This window comes from Pimephales promelas, chromosome 2 (assembly GCF_988280905.1).
Source record: "Pimephales promelas chromosome 2, fPimPro1.hap1.1, whole genome shotgun sequence".
NCBI classification, from domain to species: domain Eukaryota; kingdom Metazoa; phylum Chordata; class Actinopteri; order Cypriniformes; family Leuciscidae; genus Pimephales; species Pimephales promelas.
In genome coordinates, this window is record NC_142770.1 from 48,140,493 (window position 1) to 48,163,857 (window position 23,365).

Sequence of the window (23,365 nt, forward strand, 5' to 3'; positions counted from 1 at the left end):
TGAGTTTCAAAAAGGTTTACATTTAGGCAATAATGTAGTCCTACATAATTCTCTAATATAAAAGTTATCACATTTTTTGTCTATAATTTTATTAATAATATATTTATTGGTAGTATATGTGGAGATAGATTCAGAAGATACATACAAAAAATTGAATAAGGCCACTAGGAATGGCACCAAATACTACTGCAAACTCTTTAGCAGTTACAGGGATCTTATAATAGTTCAGGAATTCACAGTAATTAAAATGATGTCCATTACTCTTAAATAACTGTCTGACCAAAATAATATCATTCTTGTACCAGTTTCTATAAAATAAAGACTTATTTTTAAAGGTAATGTATTTATTGTTCCAAATCAAAGATGTGTGTGGAGAAAAGTTAGGCTTATAAATGAGCATCCATAATAAAAAAAAAACCTGTTTATGAAAAGAAGAAAGCTTTATCGGAACCTTATTTACGTCAAAAATACACCTAAAAAAAATTGAAACCCCCCATCTTCCAAATGTATTCCAAATGTTTCCTTTAGAGTTCAAGTAGTTCTTTATCTACTTATTCTTAAATACGGAATTCGCAGTATTAAAGTCAAGTGCATTAGACCACCATGCTCAATTGGATTGCAACGGATGTAACCCTCGTTCCCTCTGATCCAAATTCGACGAAACTCAGTCAGCGTGAAGTCAAGACATTGAGGATGAAATTTTGCGAGGGTATTTTTGATATCTCGAACGGTTTGGCCGTGGCGAGGAAACAAAATTATGGCGAGAAACATGAAACAGGAAGTGTGTTATAACTTTTGCATACATTAACTGATCTTGATGAAACTTAAGCAGTGTGTTCGTTGTAAGAGGCCAATCACATGGATGTGACTATTGTGAGTCAAACATATAGCGCCACCAACTGGCACCAGGAAGTGTTTCACTTTAAAAATGCTTTGAAATCACACTCTTACTTTTACTCGATTTGCTTCAAACTTCATCCGTATAATGTAAACACACGCCAGATGAAGACCTGTGAAAGCATTATTTAATATCTAAGATAATGTTGCCATAGCAACGCATCAAACTTTAATTAGGGCCTAAGCCCTGAAAGGGCGAAGGCCCTATTGTTTTCCTTGAGGTTATTCTTCTTTTCTATTATTATTATTTTTCTTACGATTATTCAGGCACTTTTGGGGCCCTTAACGTGCTCAAAAACTTTTGAAACTTTGCACACAGGTCAGAACCCGCGGCCATCAGGGCCGGGCTGAAGATGGTACCCGGGCTTGGCAGGGGGGATCGACAGCGCCCCCTTGAACGGGGTCTGAAAATTTGGTCCATAAGTCAAACACGCTTGCATGTAATAATATGAAACTCGGTACACACGTAGAACTCATCGTTTCATATATACTTAATACTTTTACTTTTTACCCCAGCCCAACAGGAAGTCGGCTATTTAGGGTTCTTTGTAAAACACAAAACGGTCAGCGTGAAGTTAAGACATTGAGGATGAAAGCTTGTGTCGGGATTTTTGATATCTCGAACGGTTTGGCCGTGGCGAGGAAATGAAATTATGGCGAGAAACGTGAAACAGGAAGTGTGTCATAACTTCTTCATACATTAATTGATCTTGGTGAAACTTCAGCAGTGTTTTCGTTTTAAGAGGCCGATCACATGGATGTGACTATTGTGAGTCAAAGTTATAGCGCCACCAACTGGCAGCAGGAAGTGTGTCACTTTCAAAATGCTTTGAAATCACCCTCTTATTTTTACCCGATTTGCTTCAGTCTTCATCTGTATAATGTAAATACACGGCAGATGAAGACGTGTGAATGGATTCTTGATATCTTTGAAACTGTTGCCGTGGCAATGCATCAAACTTTACCATTCTTTTAGGATGCTTTTGAGACTCTTCAAAAGAGTCAAACACACTTGCATGTAATAATATGAAACTCTGTACACTTATAGATCACATCAGGCCAAACAACTTTCGTGCTCTAAGTTTTACGACAGTTCAAATGGAAGTTAGGAATTATGGGTTGTTTGAATAAATCTCCTAGGAGAAATACATCAAATTACAACGCATGTGTTTACCAATCACCACCAAACTCGGTGTGCATGAAGTCAAGACATTGATGATGCTCAATTCCGGACGGATTTTTGATATCTCCAACGGTTTGGCCGTGGTGAGGAAATGAATTTTATGACTAAAAAAGGACACATAAAATGTGTTATAACTTTGCTCGTTTTACCTACATTTACAAAACTTGCCACGTATATTGTTCTCGTCAAGCCGATCAACTTTCTAATTAACAGTAAGCAGCTCAGACCAAAAGAAAGTCAGATATTGTACTTTGGATATGTATCTTGTCTGTATCGGTGTCTGTGTGTGTGTGTGTGTGTGTGGGGGGGGGGGGGTTGCTGGTGTCTGTGTTTGTGTGTGTGTGTGTGTGTGTGTGTGTGTGGCTGACTGTAGATTTTTCCTGCATGTCCTTATCTTTTTGCATAACAATTTTGTATTTTTTTTAATGACAAAATATGCATATAACCCTAATCTTTTAAATGTATAGTTTGCTTTAAATAAAACTAAGATAAATTGGTAAACTACAAATTGGTAATTGAAGCTGAATGAATTTAAAATCCATGTGCTATATTTCAATATATTTGCTTTCCTTAATATTGTAAAACACTAACCTCATTCTCATCTGAATTACAAATATTTTTTTTTTCTGTATAAAATAATAAAATAAACAGATTAGTGCTCTGTTTGAGGACAATCCTGTGTGGGGAGTGGGCAGGGGGATTTCTCTGTTGGGTGAGATTTAATTAATTTTGTTTTTCAAGGTAGCATTCTAATCAGGTAAAGCAAGTAATATTCTCTGTCTTTATATATACTTGTGCAAAGTGCCCGTGCAAAATCAGTTTTTGTGTGTTTTTTTAGTAATTGTTGGTTTGGTGTGTTTGAGTGCTCATTGTTAGAAATACACAGCAAAAGTTCAGTGACATTTTTATTTGTTTGTAGCTAATCTAAACAACGTCAAACTCGGCACTGCACCCGTAGCAAGACACCCGTCAAGTGTGAAATCCATCAGACTAACACAAACACACACACACACACACACACACACACACACACACACACAGAGACGTTCCTGTAATTTATAGATAGAATTCCTGCAATTTATAGATAGATAGTGCAAAATGCCCGTGCAAAATAATGGCCGTGTGTTTTTAGCAATTGTTAACTTGGTTTGGTGTGTTAGTGCTCAAATGAATAAGCGTGACGATTCAGGGAGGAAATCTGCTTTCTTCATCCCTCTGTCTGTGGTCCTGCGCTAATAATGCCCGTGTGTTTTTAGCAATTGTTAACTTGGTTTGGTGTGTTTGAGTGCTCAAATGAATAAGCTCGACGATTGAGGGAGGAAATCTGCTTTCTTCATCCTTCTGTCTGTGGTCCTGCGCAGTGCTAGCCTGGTAATACCAGACTCTGCTACTTCACTTTGCTTCGTAGACAGAGTCTGGAATGGCATAATAGAGAAGTGTTTTCTCTCTCGCAAGGGGGCGCTTCTCTGAAGTTTAAAATCATTGGTTACCCGTAAGCCAATCAGATAAGTTTATTTATGACGTATGTTATGCGCCGACAAGGCCGCATCGAGACATTATGCATCGAACTCAAATCTATGATCGAGCTTCCACTGTAAACAGGGAGCGGCGCTTTTGTAAGGGCTGCAAAATGTGTGCCAACCGGGAATGAACAATTCACAAACTAGGTTATTTATATTACTGAGTTGCGGCCGCCTCACGAGTCATGAATAGGAAGTTCATTTTACTGATTTTCAGAGTCATTCGAGTCATTTTGTTTATTTAAGTGGTTTAATGTTTTAACAGCCAAATTCCCCGATCATATCCACCTACGCAATGTTGATCATATTCTGAATTAAGAAATCATAATGCAGTAAAAAATGATTTACAGGGAACATAAATCACTTTACCTTGCTTCCGAGTCTTACGTTCATTTGTCATGTGACATACACAATGAACAGATTGTTCATGAATCACATATCTGGGACTAATGCAGCAGGATGTCGAAACGAAATATGGTGGATTATTATTATGATAATAAGAGCGCGCCCAGGAGCGTTCACAGCCGAGGAAACCGGCGTTATTGTCATGGCCGTAAAAGACAGAGAACTGACGTTGAATGGGGGTAAGTTATGTCCTTATAGTTATGCATATAGTTATGGCCAAACAGGTCTGATCCGTCATTACTACAATTAGCCGGAAAAAAATGGGTAGCCTAAATGCCTAAGCTTGAAGTGTTAATATTTGTCCTTGTTATAATGATTTGCAAAAATTAAAAACGTCTGCACGCGCCAGTCCTAGCTGTAAACACTGATGATGCGAGCGAAATACTGGAGTGGCTGTAAACGACTTTTGCTTCAGTTTGAAAAACCCCGGAATGTTCTCCATAACAGAGCGAATTGCATCCCATGTCTTGTTTCCCATTTCTGCGGTTGTTTCGGTATTCGGTTTTCGATTTCTCTAACCTACAATGTACTCCTCGGCGCTTAGCGGCTACGTCACGGCTCTCAGCCCGCCCTCTGTTCGTTGACTGGCCGGCTGTTTTCAGGCCGGTGGAAAACTGAAAAATAGGCCGCTATCTCAGACTGACTACAGGAGCGAAATGAAATTAGCGGAAGTAGGAAGTCTGACATAGTCAGGCTAGCGCAGTGCTCAGTCAGTTTGCAGTGTGAGAGGGGGAGTGGCCAGCGGCTAGAATGGCAAAAGCCAATGTGTGCTTCTTTTAGCGATATCTTTTGCATTTCTAATCCAAAGAACTTCAAACTCGGCACTGCACTTACTCGTGCCCATAGACACTTGTGAAGTTGGAGATCCATCGGACTAAGAGTTCAAGAGATATGCGATTAACAGACAGACACACACACACGGACAGACAGACAGACAGACAGACAGACGTTCCTGTAATTGATAGATAGATAGATAGATAGATAGATAGATAGATAGATAGATAGATAGATAGATAGATAGATAGATAGATGTGTGTGTGTGTTTGTTATATATATATATATATATATTTTGCAGAGCCCTCACTGATGCAAATGTTACTCAAAAAAAATACACTTTAGAATCAATCCTCCGTTTATTCGATCACATTGCCTGTAACACCACCGCGGTGTACGCTCAAAAACAACAACCCCCACACTTCCGGGAACTTCATAATAAGAGTCCCCTTTTTCCTTTAGTAAACAGTCATATGAAATCGTAAACAATATTCAGCACAGAGGTTCAATGTACATTAACACATTTTTTACTGACTTAAACTTAACAAAAAGCTCTTCAGCACACTTCTCTTCGACAGTCAAAGCGGGGGTTAAGTTTTTGCACGTCGTGCAGAATAACCCTCTTTATATATATTCAGAAGATACATACAAAAAATTGAATAAGGCCACTAGGAATGGCACCAAATACTACTGCAAACTCTTTAGCAGTTACAGGGATCTTATAATAGTTCAGGAATTCACAGTAATTAAAATGATGTCCATTACTCTTAAATAACTGTCTGACCAAAATAATATCATTCTTGTACCAGTTTCTATAAAATAAAGACTTATTTTTAAAGGTAATGTATTTATTGTTCCAAATCAAAGATGTGTGTGGAGAAAAGTTAGGCTTATAAATGAGCATCCATAATAAAAAAAAAACCTGTTTATGAAAAGAAGAAAGCTTTATCGGAACCTTATTTACGTCAAAAATACACCTAAAAAAAAATTGAAACCCCCCATCTTCCAAATGTATTCCAAATGTTTCCTTTAGAGTTCAAGTAGTTCTTTATCTACTTATTCTTAAATACGGAATTCGCAGTATTAAAGTCAAGTGCATTAGACCACCATCCTCAATTGGATTGCAACGGATGTAACCCTCGTTCCCTCTGATCCAAATTCGACGAAACTCAGTCAGCGTGAAGTCAAGACATTGAGGATGAAATTTTGCGAGGGTATTTTTGATATCTCGAACGGTTTGGCCGTGGCGAGGAAACAAAATTATGGCGAGAAACATGAAACAGGAAGTGTGTTATAACTTTTGCATACATTAACTGATCTTGATGAAACTTAAGCAGTGTGTTCGTTGTAAGAGGCCAATCACATGGATGTGACTATTGTGAGTCAAACATATAGCGCCACCAACTGGCACCAGGAAGTGTTTCACTTTAAAAATGCTTTGAAATCACACTCTTACTTTTACTCGATTTGCTTCAAACTTCATCCGTATAATGTAAACACACGCCAGATGAAGACCTGTGAAAGCATTATTTAATATCTAAGATAATGTTGCCATAGCAACGCATCAAACTTTAATTAGGGCCTAAGCCCTGAAAGGGCGAAGGCCCTATTGTTTTCCTTGAGGTTATTCTTCTTTTCTATTATTATTATTTTTCTTACGATTATTCAGGCACTTTTGGGGCCCTTAACGTGCTCAAAAACTTTTGAAACTTTGCACACAGGTCAGAACCCGCGGCCATCAGGGCCGGGCTGAAGATGGTACCCGGGCTTGGCAGGGGGGATCGACAGCGCCCCCTTGAACGGGGTCTGAAAATTTGGTCCATAAGTCAAACACGCTTGCATGTAATAATATGAAACTCGGTACACACGTAGAACTCATCGTTTCATATATACTTAATACTTTTACTTTTACAGCCCGCCCTCTGTTCGTTGACTGGCCGGCTGTTTTCAGGCCGGTGGAAAACTGAAAAATAGGCCGCTATCTCAGACTGACTACAGGAGCGAAATGAAATTAGCGGAAGTAGGAAGTCTGACATAGTCAGGCTAGCGCAGTGCTCAGTCAGTTTGCAGTGTGAGAGGGGGAGTGGCCAGCGGCTAGAATGGCAAAAGCCAATGTGTGCTTCTTTTAGCGATATCTTTTGCATTTCTAATCCAAAGAACTTCAAACTCGGCACTGCACTTACTCGTGCCCATAGACACGTTGGAGATCCATCGGACTAAGAGTTCAAGAGATATGCGATTAACAGACAGACACACACACACGGACAGACAGACAGACAGACAGACGTTCCTGTAATTGATAGATAGATAGATAGATAGATAGATAGATAGATAGATAGATAGATAGATAGATAGATAGATAGATAGATAGATAGATAGATGTGTGTGTGTGTTTGTTATATATATATATATATATATTTTGCAGAGCCCTCACTGATGCAAATGTTACTCAAAAAAAATACACTTTAGAATCAATCCTCCGTTTATTCGATCACATTGCCTGTAACACCACCGCGGTGTACGCTCAAAAACAACAACCCCCACACTTCCGGGAACTTCATAATAAGAGTCCCCTTTTTCCTTTAGTAAACAGTCATATGAAATCGTAAACAATATTCAGCACAGAGGTTCAATGTACATTAACACATTTTTTACTGACTTAAACTTAACAAAAAGCTCTTCAGCACACTTCTCTTCGACAGTCAAAGCGGGGGTTAAGTTTTTGCACGTCGTGCAGAATAACCCTCTTTATATATATACACCGGCTTATATATATATAAAACATATCAAACACATTACACATACAGTATCTGTTCAAAGTGAACTATCCCTTTAATAAAATTATAGATAAAAAATGCAATAACATTTACTGTATATTTGAGAGTTATGTAGGACTACATTATTGCCTAAATGTAAACCTTTTTGGAACTCATTGTATAATCCAATTGAATGGAAAGAGGTCTGGACTGGAGTTTACCCAGTAAATAGTGTCTTACTAATAAAGTTAAAGAAATTACATATAAGATTATTAATTTGATTTATCCAGTGAGACAAGTAGTCTTAACATTTTTTAGAGATATGGAGACAACATGCATCTTTTGTAACACAGAAGAAGAATCAATAAAACATTTATTCTTTGAATGTGTATTTACCCAATTGTTTTGGATTGATGTTGAATATCTGGGCCCGTATTCATAAAGAATCTTAGTGCAGAGTAGCTCCTAGTGTCAAAATTAAAAAAAAAAAAAAATTCTTAGAAATGTGGACGTTTACTCTTACAATTAAAGAAAAAATCCTAGTAAAGAAAAAAGTAATTCAGAAAGCATCTTAACCCTTAAAAGAGGTCTTAAGGTCAACATTTTTAGGAGTACGGATGAGGACTTGAGGCTTAAGAGTTTCTTTAGCAGAGGAGAGATGGTAGAAAGATGAAGAGGGAGAAGAAATGTGTTGCAGACCCACTAAGATGAGAGTTTCTGTCTTTTCCTTACTCAGAGTTGCTCTCAGATTGGTCCCGAATCACTCTTAAGCTAAGACTCAAAGTTTTTAAGCTAAATTAAGAGTTTTCTGAGAGGATTTTTAGAATTTTTATGAATACGGGCCCTGATATTTAAATGCACCGTCTATCTGGTAAAGATATATATATATTTTTTTGTTATACAAAAATAAGAGTGTGGAGAAAAATTTGGTGATTAACTTAATAATAATTATATATGGAAATTAAAGCTGCAAGCAGCGATGGGCGGGCCCTCGCACCTGTAGCGCGTCGGGGTGTGAGGCGGCCGCGTTGCATATTTTGCAGCTCAGCCGGTGCGGCTGTGAATTTGCTACGCTGCTTAATTAAAGGTCACTTCCTGTTGCCAGCAGGTGGCGCTATGATTGTGGGTGAATGTCGGCATGTAGATTTGTTCAGGACGGGACTCTTGTCAAATGTGTACAATTTGGTTCAGATCTGGGCATTTACAGCCAAGTTACTACAACTTCCTGTTTCATGGCGAATCATCGACGCCACGGACACGCTTATGGACGAAAACGCGCAGATAGCACAACTTTACATCGTCAATGCCTTTAGAAGGTACAGCAGAAATTTGAAGTTGATCCGACTAAATCCCTAGGAGGAGTTCGTTAAAGTACGGAGTGTGTAAATCGTCCCAAATCGGTCGCCGAATTCAAAATGGCGGACTTCCTGTCGAGTTTAGGGTATAGGTTCTTGAGGCTTTTTTGTGCGTCTGGTCATGGTAGATGTACCACAGAAATTTCGTACATGTCGGTCAAACAAGCGGCGGGGGCTGCTTCGTTAAAGGTCACTTCCTGTTGCCAGCAGGTGGCGCTATGACTGTGGGTGAATGTCGGCATGTAGATTTGTTCAGGGCGTGACTCTTGTCAAATGTGTAAAATTTCGTGCAGATCTGGGCATTTACAGCCAAGTTACTACAACTTCCTGTTTCATGGCGAATCTTCGACGCCACGGACACGCCCATCGACGAAAACGCGCAGATAGCACAACTTTACATCGTCAATGCCTTTAGAAGGCACAGCAGAAATTTGAAGTCGATCCGACTAAATCCCTAGGAGGAGTTCGTTAAAGTACGGAGTCTGTAAATCATCCAAAAATGGCCGCCAAATTCAAAATGGCGGACCTCCTGTCGAGTTTAGGGTATGGGTTCTTGAGGCTTTTTTGTGCGTCTTGATATGATACACGTCCCCACCAAATTTCGTGCATGTAGGTTGAACGTGGACGAGGGGCTAATTTTTTCCAATTTTCTAGGTGGCGCTAGCGTGCCATTTTGCCCCGCCCATCCGCGAAACCCACAAAATACGAAATTTTTCACCAGTCCTGACATGCGTGCCAAATTTGGTGAGTTTTTGAGCATGTTGCGGCCCCGAAAATGGCACTTACTTTGCAGAAAAAAAAAATAAAATAAAATAAAAAAAAATTAAAGCTGCAAGCAGCGATGGGCGGGCCCTCGCACTTGTAGCACGTCGGGGTCTGAGGCGGCCGTGTTGCATTTTCTGCAGCTCAGCCAGTGCGGATGTGCATTTGCTATGCTGCTACGTTAAAGGTCACTTCCTGTTGCCAGGAGGTGGCGCTATGACTGTGGGTGAATGTTGGCATGTAGATTTGTTCAGGGCGGGACTCTTGTCAAACCTGTTAAATTTCGTGCAGATCTGGGCATTTACAGCCAAGTTACTACAACTTCCTGTTTCATGGCGAATCATGGACGCCACGGACACACCCATCGACGAAAACGCGCAGATAGCACAACTTTACATCGTCAATGCCTTTAGAAGGTACAGCAGAAATTTGAAGTTGATCCGACTAAATCCCTAGGAGGAGTTTGATAAAGTACGGAGTGTGTAAATCTTCCAAAATCGGTCGCCAAATTCAAAATGGCGGACTTACTGTCGAGTTTAGGGTATGGGTTCTTGAGGCTTATTTCTGCGTCTGGTCATGGTAGATGCACCATAGAAATTTCGTACATGTCGGTCAAACAAGCTGCGGGGGCTGCTTCATTAAAGGTCACTTCCTGTTGCCAGCAGATGGCGCTATGACTGTGAGTGAATATCGGCATGTAGATTTGTTCAGGGCGGGACTCTTGTCAAATGTGTAAAATTTCGTGCAGATCTGAGCATTTACAGCCAAGTTACTGCAACTTCCTGTTTTATGGCGAATCTTCGACGCCACGGACACGCCCATCGACGAAAACGCGCAGATAGCACAACTTTACATCATCAATGCCTTTAGAAGGCACAGCAGAAATTTGAAGTCGATCTGACTAAATCCCTAGGAGGAGTTCGTTAAAGTACGTAGTGTGTAAATCGTCCAAAAATGGCCGCCAAATTCAAAATGGCGGACCTCCTGTCGAGTTTAGGGTAAGGGTTCTTGAGGCTTTTTTGTGCGTCTTGATATGATACACGTCCCCACCAAATTTCGTGCATGTAGGTTGAACGTGGACGAGGGGCTAATTTTTTCCAATTTTCTAGGTGGCGCTAGCGAGCCATTTTGCCCCGCCCATCCGCGAAACCCACAATACGAAATTTTTCACCAGTCCTGACATGCGTGCCAAATTTGGTGAGTTTTTGAGCATGTTGCGGCCCTGAAAATGGCACTTACTTTGCAGAAAAAAGAAAAAAAAATTAAAGCTGCAAGCAGCGATGGGCGGGCCCTCGCACCTGTAGCGCGTTGGGGTGTGAGGCGGCCGCGTTGCATATTCTGCGGCTCAGCCGGTGTGGCTGTGAATTTGGTTCGCTGCTTCGTTAAAGGTCACTTTCTGTTGCCAGCAGGTGGCGCTATGACTTAGGGTGAATGCGGGCATGTAGATTTGTTCAGGGCGGGACTTTTGTCAAATGTGTCAAATTTCATTCAGATCTGGGCATTTACAGCCAAGTTACTACAACTTCCTGTTTCATGGCGAATCATCGACGCCACGGTCACACCCATCGACGAAAACGCGCAGATAGCACAACTTTACATCGTCAATGCCTTTAGAAGGCACAGCAGAAATTTGAAGTCGATCCGACTAAATCCCTAGGAGGAGTTCGTTAAAGTACGGAGTGTGTAAATCATCCCAAAATGGGCGCCAAATTCAAAATGGCGGACTTCCTGTCGAGTTTAGGGTATGGGTTCTTGAGGCTTTTTTGTACGTCTGGTCATGGTAGATGTACCACAGAAATTTCGTACATGTCGGTCAAACAAGTGGCGGGGGCTGCTTCGTTAAAGGTCACTTCCTGTTGCCAGCAGGTGGCGCTATGACTGTGGGTGAATGTCGGCATTTAGATTTGTTCAGGGCAGGACTCTTGTCAAATGTGTAAAATTTCCTGCAAATCTGGGCATTTATAGCCAACTTACTACAACTTCCTGTTTCATGGCGAAACATCGACGCCACGGACACGCCCATCGACGAAAACGCGCAGATAGCACAACTTTACATCGTCAATGCCTTTAGAAGGCACAGCAGAAATTTGAAGTGGATCCGACTAAATCCCTAGGAGGAGTTAGTTAAAGTACGTAATGAGTAAATCATCCAAAAATGGCGGTAAAATTATAAATGGCCGACTTCCTGTTTAGTTTAGGACATTGCTCCAAGAGGCTTTTCTGTGCGTCTGGACATGGTAGATGTACCACAGAAATTTTGTGCCTGTCGGTCAAACATGCGGCGGGGGCTGCTTCGTTAAAGTTCACTTCCTGTTGCCAGCAGGTGGTGCTATGACTGTGGTTGAAAGTCGGCATGTAGATTTGTTCAGGGCGGGACTCTTGTCAAATGTGTAAAATTTCGTGCAGATCTGGGCATTTACAGCCAAGTTACTACAACTTCCTGTTTCATGGCGAATCATCGACGCCACGGACACGCCCATCGACGAAAACGCGCAGAGAGCACAACTTTACATCGTCAATGCCTTTAGAAGGTACAGCAGAAATTTGAAGTCGATCCGACTAAATCCCTAGGAGGAGTTCGTTAAAGTACGGAGTGTGTAAATCATCCCAATTTGGTCGCCAAATTCAAAATGGCGGACTTCCTGTCGAGTTTAGGGTAAGGGTTCTTGAGGCATTTTTGTGCGTCTTGATATGATACATGTCCCCACCAAATTTCGTGCATGTAGGTTGAACGTGGACGAGGGGCTAATTTTTTCCAATTTTCTAGGTGGCGCTAGCGTGCCATTTTGACACGCCCATCCGCGAAACCCACAAAATACGAAATTTTTCACCAGTCCTGACATGCATGCCAAATTTGGTGAGTTTTTGAGCATGTTGCGGCCCCGAAAATGGCGCTTACTTTGCAGAAAAAGGAAAAAAGAAAAATTAAAGCTGCAAGCAGCGATGGGCGGGCCCTCGCACCTGTAGCGCGTCGGGGTGTGAGGCGGCCGCGTTGCATATTCTGGAGCTCAGCCGGTGCGGCTGTGAATTTGCTACGCTTCATTAAAGGTCACTTCCTGTTGCCAGCAGGTGGCGCTATAACTGTTGGTGAATGTCGGCATGTAGATTTGTTCGGGGCGGGACTCTTGTCAAATGTGTTAAATTTCATTCAGATCTGGGCATTTACATCCAAGTTAATACAACTTCCTGTTTCATAGCGAATCATCAACGCCACGGACACGCCCATCGACGAAAATGCGTAAATAGCACAATTTTACATCATTAATGCCTTTAGAAGGCACTGCAGAAATTATAAGTCGATCCGACTAAATCCCTAGGAGGAGTTAGTTAAAGTACGTAATGAGTAAATCATCCAAAAATGGCGGTAAAATTAGAAATGGCCGATTTCCTGTTGAGTTTAGGGCATCGCTCCAAGAGACTTTTCTGTGCGTCTGGATATGTTATTTGTACCACAAAAATTTCGTACATGTCGGTCAAACATGCGGCGGGGGCTGCTTCGTTAAAGGTCACTTCCTGTTGCCACTAGGTGGCGCTATGACTGTGGGTGAATGTCGGCATGTAGATTTGTTCAGGACGGGACTCTTGTCAAATATGTAAAATTTCGTGCAGATCTGGGCATTTACAGCCAAGTTACAACAACTTCCTGTTTCATGGCGAATCATCGACGCCACGGACACGCCCATGGACGAAAACGCACAGATAGCACAACTTTACATCGTCAATGCCTTTAGAAGGCACAGCAGAAATGTGATGTCGATCCGACTAAATCCCTAGGAGGAGTTTGTTAAAGTACGGAGTCTGTAAATCGTCCAAAAATGGCCGCCAAATTCAAAATGGCGGACCTCCTGTCGAATTTAGGGTATGGGTTCTTGAGGCTTTTTTGTGCGTCTTGATATGATACACGTCCCCACCAAATTTCGTGCATGTAGGTTGAACGTGGACGAGGGGCTAATTTTTTCCAATTTTCTAGGTGGCGCTAGCGTGCCATTTTGCCCCGCCCATCCGCGAAACCCACAAAATACGAAATTTTTCACCAGTCCTGACATGCGTGCCAAATTTGGTGAGTTTTTGAGCATGTTGCGGCCCCGAAAATGGCACTTACTTTGCAGAAAAAAAAATAAAATAAAAAAAAATAAAAAAAAAATTAAAGCTGCAAGCAGCGATGGGCGGGCCCTCGCACCTGTAGCGCGTTGGGGTGTGAGGCGGCCGCGTTGCATATTCTGCGGCTCAGCCGGTGCAGCTCTGAAATTTTTCGCTGCTTCGTTAAAGGTCACTTCCTGTTGCCACTAGGTGGCGCTATGACTGTGGTTGAATGTCGGCATGTAGATTTGTTCAGGGCAGGACTCTCGTCAAATGTGTAAAATTTCGTGCAGATCTGGGCATTTACAGCCAAGTTACTACAACTTCCTGTTTCATGGCGAATCATCGACGCCACGGACACGCCCATTGACAAAAACACGCAGATAGCACAACTTTACATCGTCAATGCCTTTAGAAGGTACAGCAGAAATTTGAAGTTGATCCTACTAAATCCCTAGGAGGAGTTCGTTAAAGTATGGAGTGTATAAATCGTCCCTAATCGGTCGCCAAAATTCAAAATGGCGGACTTCCTGTCGAGTTTAGGGTATGGGTTCTTGAGGCTTTTTTGTACGTCTGGTCATGGTAGATGTACCACAGAAATTTCGTACATGTCGGTCAAACAAGCGGCGGGGGCTGCTTCGTTAAAAGTCACTTCCTGTTGCCAGCAGGTGGCGCTATGACTGTGGGTGAATGTCGGCATGTAGATTTGTTCAGGGCAGGACTCTTGTCAAATGTGTCAAATTTCGTGCAGATCTGGGCATTTACAGCCAAGTTACTACAACTTCCTGTTTCATGGCGAATCATCGACGCCACGGACACGCCCATCGACAAAAACACGCAGATAGCACAACTTTACATCGTCAATGCCTTTAGAAGGTACAGCAGAAATTTGAAGTTGATCCTACTAAATCCCTAGGAGGAGTTCGTTAAAGTACGGAGTGTGTAAATCGTCCAAAAATGGCCGCCAAATTCAAAATGGCGGACTTCCTGTCGAGTTTATGGTATGGGTTCTTGAGGCTTTTTTGTGCGTCTTGATATGATACACGTCCCCACCGAATTTCGTGCATGTACGTTGAACGTGGACGAGGGGCTAATTTTTTCCAATTTTCTAGGTGGCGCTAGCGTGCCATTTTGCCACGCCCATCCGCGAATCCCACAAAATACGAAATTTTTCACCAGTCCTGACATGCGTGCCAAATTTGGTGAGTTTTTGAGCATGTTGCGGCCCCGAAAATGGCGCTTACTTTGCAGAAAAAAGAAAAAAAAAATAATCCTAACAGTTTCAATAGGGTCCTCGCACTGTTAGTGCTCGGGCCCTAATTAAAGCTGCAAGCAGCGATGGGCGGGCCCTCGCACCTGTAGCACGTCGGGGTCTGAGGCGGCCGCGTTTCATTTTCTGCAGCTCAGCCAGTGCGGCTGTGCATTTGCCACACTGCTTCGTTAAAGGTCACTTCCTGTTGCCAGCAGGTGGCGCTATGACTGTGGGTGAATGTCGGCATGTAGATTTGATCAGGGCGGGACTCTTGTCAAATGTGTTAAATTTCGTGCAGATCTGGGCATTTACAGCCAAGTTACTACAACTTCCTGTTTCATGGCGAATCATCGACGCCACGGACACGCCCATCGACGAAAACGCGCAGATAGCACAACTTTTCATCGTCAATGCCTTTAGAAGGCACAGCAGAAATTTGAAGTTGATCCGACTAAATCCCTAGGAGGAGTTCGTTAAAGTACGGAGTGTGTAAATCGTCCCAAATCGGTCGCCGAATTCAAAATGGCGGACTTCCTGTCGAGTTTAGGGTATAGGTTCTTGAGGCTTTTTTGTGCGTCTGGTCATGGTAGATGTACCACAGAAATTTCGTACATGTCGGTCAAACAAGCGGCGGGGGCTGCTTCGTTAAAGGTCACTTCCTGTTGCCAGCAGGTGGCGCTATGACTGTGGGTGAATGTCGGCATGTAGATTTGTTCAGGGCGTGACTCTTGTCAAATGTGTAAAATTTCGTGCAGATCTGGGCATTTACAGCCAAGTTACTACAACTTCCTGTTTCATGGCGAATCTTCGACGCCACGGACACGCCCATCGACGAAAACGCGCAGATAGCACAACTTTACATCGTCAATGCCTTTAGAAGGCACAGCAGAAATTTGAAGTCGATCCGACTAAATCCCTAGGAGGAGTTCGTTAAAGTACGGAGTCTGTAAATCATCCAAAAATGGCCGCCAAATTCAAAATGGCGGACCTCCTGTCGAGTTTAGGGTATGGGTTCTTGAGGCTTTTTTGTGCGTCTTGATATGATACACGTCCCCACCAAATTTCGTGCATGTAGGTTGAACGTGGACGAGGGGCTAATTTTTTCCAATTTTCTAGGTGGCGCTAGCGTGCCATTTTGCCCCGCCCATCCGCGAAACCCACAAAATACGAAATTTTTCACCAGTCCTGACATGCGTGCCAAATTTGGTGAGTTTTTGAGCATGTTGCGGCCCCGAAAATGGCACTTACTTTGCAGAAAAAAAAAATAAAATAAAAAAAAAAAAATTAAAGCTGCAAGCAGCGATGGGCGGGCCCTCGCACTTGTAGCACGTCGGGGTCTGAGGCGGCCGTGTTGCATTTTCTGCAGCTCAGCCAGTGCGGATGTGCATTTGCTATGCTGCTACGTTAAAGGTCACTTCCTGTTGCCAGGAGGTGGCGCTATGACTGTGGGTGAATGTTGGCATGTAGATTTGTTCAGGGCGGGACTCTTGTCAAACCTGTTAAATTTCGTGCAGATCTGGGCATTTACAGCCAAGTTACTACAACTTCCTGTTTCATGGCGAATCATGGACGCCACGGACACACCCATCGACGAAAACGCGCAGATAGCACAACTTTACATCGTCAATGCCTTTAGAAGGTACAGCAGAAATTTGAAGTTGATCCGACTAAATCCCTAGGAGGAGTTTGATAAAGTACGGAGTGTGTAAATCTTCCAAAATCGGTCGCCAAATTCAAAATGGCGGACTTCCTGTCGAGTTTAGGGTATGGGTTCTTGAGGCTTATTTCTGCGTCTGGTCATGGTAGATGCACCATAGAAATTTCGTACATGTCGGTCAAACAAGCTGCGGGGGCTGCTTCATTAAAGGTCACTTCCTGTTGCCAGCAGATGGCGCTATGACTGTGAGTGAATATCGGCATGTAGATTTGTTCAGGGCGGGACTCTTGTCAAATGTGTAAAATTTCGTGCAGATCTGAGCATTTACAGCCAAGTTACTGCAACTTCCTGTTTTATGGCGAATCTTCGACGCCACGGACACGCCCATCGACGAAAACGCGCAGATAGCACAACTTTACATCATCAATGCCTTTAGAAGGCACAGCAGAAATTTGAAGTCGATCTGACTAAATCCCTAGGAGGAGTTCGTTAAAGTACGTAGTGTGTAAATCGTCCAAAAATGGCCGCCAAATTCAAAATGGCGGACCTCCTGTCGAGTTTAGGGTAAGGGTTCTTGAGGCTTTTTTGTGCGTCTTGATATGATACACGTCCCCACCAAATTTCGTGCATGTAGGTTGAACGTGGACGAGGGGCTAATTTTTTCCAATTTTCTAGGTGGCGCTAGCGAGCCATTTTGCCCCGCCCATCCGCGAAACCCACAATACGAAATTTTTCACCAGTCCTGACATGCGTGCCAAATTTGGTGAGTTTTTGAGCATGTTGCGGCCCTGAAAATGGCACTTACTTTGCAGAAAAAAGAAAAAAAAATTAAAGCTGCAAGCAGCGATGGGCGGGCCCTCGCACCTGTAGCGCGTTGGGGTGTGAGGCGGCCGCGTTGCATATTGTGCGGCTCAGCCGGTGTGGCTGTGAATTTGGTTCGCTGCTTCGTTAAAGGTCACTTTCTGTTGCCAGCAGGTGGCGCTATGACTTAGGGTGAATGCGGGCATGTAGATTTGTTCAGGGCGGGACTTTTGTCAAATGTGTCAAATTTCATTCAGATCTGGGCATTTACAGCCAAGTTACTACAACTTCCTGTTTCATGGCGAATCATCGACGCCACGGTCACACCCATCGACGAAAACGCGCAGATAGCACAACTTTACATCGTCAATGCCTTTAGAAGGCACAGCAGAAATTTGAAGTCGATCCGACTAAATCCCTAGGAGGAGTTCGTTAAAGTACGGAGTGTGTAAATCATCCCAAAATGGGCGCCAAATTCAAAATGGCGGACTTCCTGTCGAGTTTAGGGTATGGGTTCTTGAGGCTTTTTTGTACGTCTGGTCATGGTAGATGTACCACAGAAATTTCGTACATGTCGGTCAAACAAGTGGCGGGGGCTGCTTCGTTAAAGGTCACTTCCTGTTGCCAGCAGGTGGCGCTATGACTGTGGGTGAATGTCGGCATTTAGATTTGTTCAGGGCAGGACTCTTGTCAAATGTGTAAAATTTCCTGCAAATCTGGGCATTTATAGCCAACTTACTACAACTTCCTGTTTCATGGCGAAACATCGACGCCACGGACACGCCCATCGACGAAAACGCGCAGATAGCACAACTTTACATCGTCAATGCCTTTAGAAGGCACAGCAGAAATTTGAAGTGGATCCGACTAAATCCCTAGGAGGAGTTAGTTAAAGTACGTAATGAGTAAATCATCCAAAAATGGCGGTAAAATTATAAATGGCCGACTTCCTGTTTAGTTTAGGACATTGCTCCAAGAGGCTTTTCTGTGCGTCTGGACATGGTAGATGTACCACAGAAATTTTGTGCCTGTCGGTCAAACATGCGGCGGGGGCTGCTTCGTTAAAGTTCACTTCCTGTTGCCAGCAGGTGGTGCTATGACTGTGGTTGAAAGTCGGCATGTAGATTTGTTCAGGGCGGGACTCTTGTCAAATGTGTAAAATTTCGTGCAGATCTGGGCATTTACAGCCAAGTTACTACAACTTCCTGTTTCATGGCGAATCATCGACGCCACGGACACGCCCATCGACGAAAACGCGCAGAGAGCACAACTTTACATCGTCAATGCCTTTAGAAGGTACAGCAGAAATTTGAAGTCGATCCGACTAAATCCCTAGGAGGAGTTCGTTAAAGTACGGAGTGTGTAAATCATCCCAATTTGGTCGCCAAATTCAAAATGGCGGACTTCCTGTCGAGTTTAGGGTAAGGGTTCTTGAGGCATTTTTGTGCGTCTTGATATGATACATGTCCCCACCAAATTTCGTGCATGTAGGTTGAACGTGGACGAGGGGCTAATTTTTTCCAATTTTCTAGGTGGCGCTAGCGTGCCATTTTGACACGCCCATCCGCGAAACCCACAAAATACGAAATTTTTCACCAGTCCTGACATGCATGCCAAATTTGGTGAGTTTTTGAGCATGTTGCGGCCCCGAAAATGGCGCTTACTTTGCAGAAAAAGGAAAAAAGAAAAATTAAAGCTGCAAGCAGCGATGGGCGGGCCCTCGCACCTGTAGCGCGTCGGGGTGTGAGGCGGCCGCGTTGCATATTCTGGAGCTCAGCCGGTGCGGCTGTGAATTTGCTACGCTTCATTAAAGGTCACTTCCTGTTGCCAGCAGGTGGCGCTATAACTGTTGGTGAATGTCGGCATGTAGATTTGTTCGGGGCGGGACTCTTGTCAAATGTGTTAAATTTCATTCAGATCTGGGCATTTACATCCAAGTTAATACAACTTCCTGTTTCATAGCGAATCATCAACGCCACGGACACGCCCATCGACGAAAATGCGTAAATAGCACAATTTTACATCATTAATGCCTTTAGAAGGCACTGCAGAAATTATAAGTCGATCCGACTAAATCCCTAGGAGGAGTTAGTTAAAGTACGTAATGAGTAAATCATCCAAAAATGGCGGTAAAATTAGAAATGGCCGATTTCCTGTTGAGTTTAGGGCATCGCTCCAAGAGACTTTTCTGTGCGTCTGGATATGTTATTTGTACCACAAAAATTTCGTACATGTCGGTCAAACATGCGGCGGGGGCTGCTTCGTTAAAGGTCACTTCCTGTTGCCACTAGGTGGCGCTATGACTGTGGGTGAATGTCGGCATGTAGATTTGTTCAGGACGGGACTCTTGTCAAATATGTAAAATTTCGTGCAGATCTGGGCATTTACAGCCAAGTTACAACAACTTCCTGTTTCATGGCGAATCATCGACGCCACGGACACGCCCATGGACGAAAACGCACAGATAGCACAACTTTACATCGTCAATGCCTTTAGAAGGCACAGCAGAAATGTGATGTCGATCCGACTAAATCCCTAGGAGGAGTTTGTTAAAGTACGGAGTCTGTAAATCGTCCAAAAATGGCCGCCAAATTCAAAATGGCGGACCTCCTGTCGAATTTAGGGTATGGGTTCTTGAGGCTTTTTTGTGCGTCTTGATATGATACACGTCCCCACCAAATTTCGTGCATGTAGGTTGAACGTGGACGAGGGGCTAATTTTTTCCAATTTTCTAGGTGGCGCTAGCGTGCCATTTTGCCCCGCCCATCCGCGAAACCCACAAAATACGAAATTTTTCACCAGTCCTGACATGCGTGCCAAATTTGGTGAGTTTTTGAGCATGTTGCGGCCCCGAAAATGGCACTTACTTTGCAGAAAAAAAAATAAAATAAAAAAAAATAAAAAAAAAATTAAAGCTGCAAGCAGCGATGGGCGGGCCCTCGCACCTGTAGCACGTCGGGGTCTGAGGCGGCCGCGTTTCATTTTCTGCAGCTCAGCCAGTGCGGCTGTGCATTTGCCACACTGCTTCGTTAAAGGCCACTTCCTGTTGCCAGCAGGTGGCGCTATGACTGTGGGTGAATGTCGGCATGTAGATTTGATCAGGGCGGGACTCTTGTCAAATGTGTTAAATTTCGTGCAGATCTGGGCATTTACAGCCAAGTTACTACAACTTCCTGTTTCATGGCGAATCATCGACGCCACGGACACGCCCATCGACGAAAACGCGCAGATAGCACAACTTTTCATCGTCAATGCCTTTAGAAGGCACAGCAGAAATTTGAAGTTGATCCGACTAAATCCCTAGGAGGAGTTCGTTAAAGTACGGAGTGTGTAAATCGTCCCAAATCGGTCGCCGAATTCAAAATGGCGGACTTCCTGTCGAGTTTAGGGTATAGGTTCTTGAGGCTTTTTTGTGCGTCTGGTCATGGTAGATGTACCACAGAAATTTCGTACATGTCGGTCAAACAAGCGGCGGGGGCTGCTTCGTTAAAGGTCACTTCCTGTTGCCAGCAGGTGGCGCTATGACTGTGGGTGAATGTCGGCATGTAGATTTGTTCAGGGCGTGACTCTTGTCAAATGTGTAAAATTTCGTGCAGATCTGGGCATTTACAGCCAAGTTACTACAACTTCCTGTTTCATGGCGAATCTTCGACGCCACGGACACGCCCATCGACGAAAACGCGCAGATAGCACAACTTTACATCGTCAATGCCTTTAGAAGGCACAGCAGAAATTTGAAGTCGATCCGACTAAATCCCTAGGAGGAGTTCGTTAAAGTACGGAGTCTGTAAATCATCCAAAAATGGCCGCCAAATTCAAAATGGCGGACCTCCTGTCGAGTTTAGGGTATGGGTTCTTGAGGCTTTTTTGTGCGTCTTGATATGATACACGTCCCCACCAAATTTCGTGCATGTAGGTTGAACGTGGACGAGGGGCTAATTTTTTCCAATTTTCTAGGTGGCGCTAGCGTGCCATTTTGCCCCGCCCATCCGCGAAACCCACAAAATACGAAATTTTTCACCAGTCCTGACATGCGTGCCAAATTTGGTGAGTTTTTGAGCATGTTGCGGCCCCGAAAATGGCACTTACTTTGCAGAAAAAAAAAATAAAATAAAAAAAAAAATTAAAGCTGCAAGCAGCGATGGGCGGGCCCTCGCACCTGTAGCGCGTTGGGGTGTGAGGCGACCGCGTTGCATATTCTGCGGCTCAGCTGGTGCGGCTGTCAATTTGGTTCGCTGCTTCGTTAAAGGTCACTTCCTGTTGCCAGCAGGTGGCGCTATGACTTAGGGTGAATTCGGGCGTGTAGATTTGTTCAGGGCTGGACTCTTGTCAAATGTGTCAAATTTCATTCAGATCTGGGCATTTACAGCCAAGTTACTACAACTTCCTGTTTCATGGCGAATCATCGACGCCACGGACATGCCCATCGATGAAAACGCACAGAGAGCACAACTTTACATCGTCAATGCCTTTAGAAGGCACAGCAGAAATTTGAAGTCGATCCGACTAAATCCCTAGGAGGAGTTAGTTAAAGTACGTAATGAGTAAATCATCCAAAAATGGCGGTAAAATTAGAAATGGCTGACTTCCTGTTGCGTTTAGGGCATTGCTCCAAGAGACTTTTCTGTGCGTCTGGACATGGTGGATGTACCACAGAAATTTCGTACATGTTGGTCAAGCATGTGGCGAGGGCTGCGTCTTTAAAGGTCACTTCCTCTTGCCACTAGGTAGCGCTATGACTGTGGGTGAATATCGGCATGTAGATTTGTTCAGGGCGGGACCCTTGTCAAATGTGCAAAATTTCCTGCAGATATGGGCATTTATAGCCAAGTTACTACAACTTCCTGTTTCATGGCGAAACATCGACGCCACGGACACGCCCATCGACGAAAACGCGCAGATAGCACAACTTTACATCGTCAATGCCTTTAGAAGGCACAGCAGAAATTTGAAGTCGATCCGACTAAATCCCTAGGAGGAGTTCGTTAAAGTACGGAGTGTGTAAATCGTCCCAAAATGGGCGCCAAATTCAAAATGGCGGACTTCCTGTCGAGTTTAGGGTATGGGTTCTTGAGGCTTTTTTGTGCGTCTGGTCATGGTAGATGTACCACAGAAATTTCGTACATTTCGGTCAAACAAGTGGCGGGGGCTGCTTCGTTAAAGGTCACTTCCTGTTGCCAGCAGGTGGCGCTATGACTGTGGGTGAATGTCGGCATGTAGATTTGTTCAGGGCGGGACTCTTGTCAAATGTGTAAAATTTCGTGCAGATCTGGGCATTTACAGCCAAGTTACTACAACTTCCTGTTTCATGGCGAATCTTCGACGCCACGCACACGCCCATCGACGAAAACGCGCAGATAGCACAACTTTACATCGTCAATGCCTTTAGAAGGCACAGCAGAAATTTTAAGTCGATCCGACTAAATCCCTAGGAGGAGTTCGTTAAAGTACGGAGTCTGTAAATCGTCCAAAAATGGCTGCCAAATTCAAAATGGCGGACCTCCTGTCGAGTTTAGGGTATGGGTTCTTGAGGCTTTTTTGTGCGTCTTGATATGATACACGTCCCCACCAAATTTTGTGCATGTAGGTTGAACGTGGACGAGGGGCTAATTTTTTCTAATTTTCTAGGTGGCGCTAGCGTGCCATTTTGCCCCGCCCATCCGCGAAACCCACAAAATACGAAATTTTTCACCAGTCCTGACATGCATGCCAAATTTGGTGAGTTTTTGAGCATGTTGCGGCCCCGAAAATGGCACTTACTTTGCAGAAAAAAGAAAAAAAAAAATAATCCTAACAGTTTCAATAGGGTCCTCGCACTGTTAGTGCTCGGGCCCTAAAAATTAAAGCTGCAAGCAGCGATGGGCGGGCCCTCGCACTTGTAGCACGTCGGGGTCTGAGGCGGCCGTGTTGCATTTTCTGCAGC

General features: G+C 43.6%; 1 protein-coding gene across 2 annotated transcripts in view; it reads right to left on the minus strand.

The window, feature by feature from the left end:
• Positions 1-23,365, minus strand: part of LOC148997678 (uncharacterized) — a 46,343-nt gene that overhangs the window by 9,210 nt on the left and 13,768 nt on the right. Inside the window, exon 1 of one of the 2 annotated variants that reach the window (XM_089119060.1) lies at positions 7,932-8,000. The exons of the other annotated variant lie outside the window; for it this stretch is intronic. The gene's annotated coding sequence lies outside the window, so the exon portion shown is untranslated. Of the gene's footprint in view, positions 1-7,931; positions 8,001-23,365 lie in introns of those variants that run through there. 2 annotated transcript variants of the gene reach the window in all.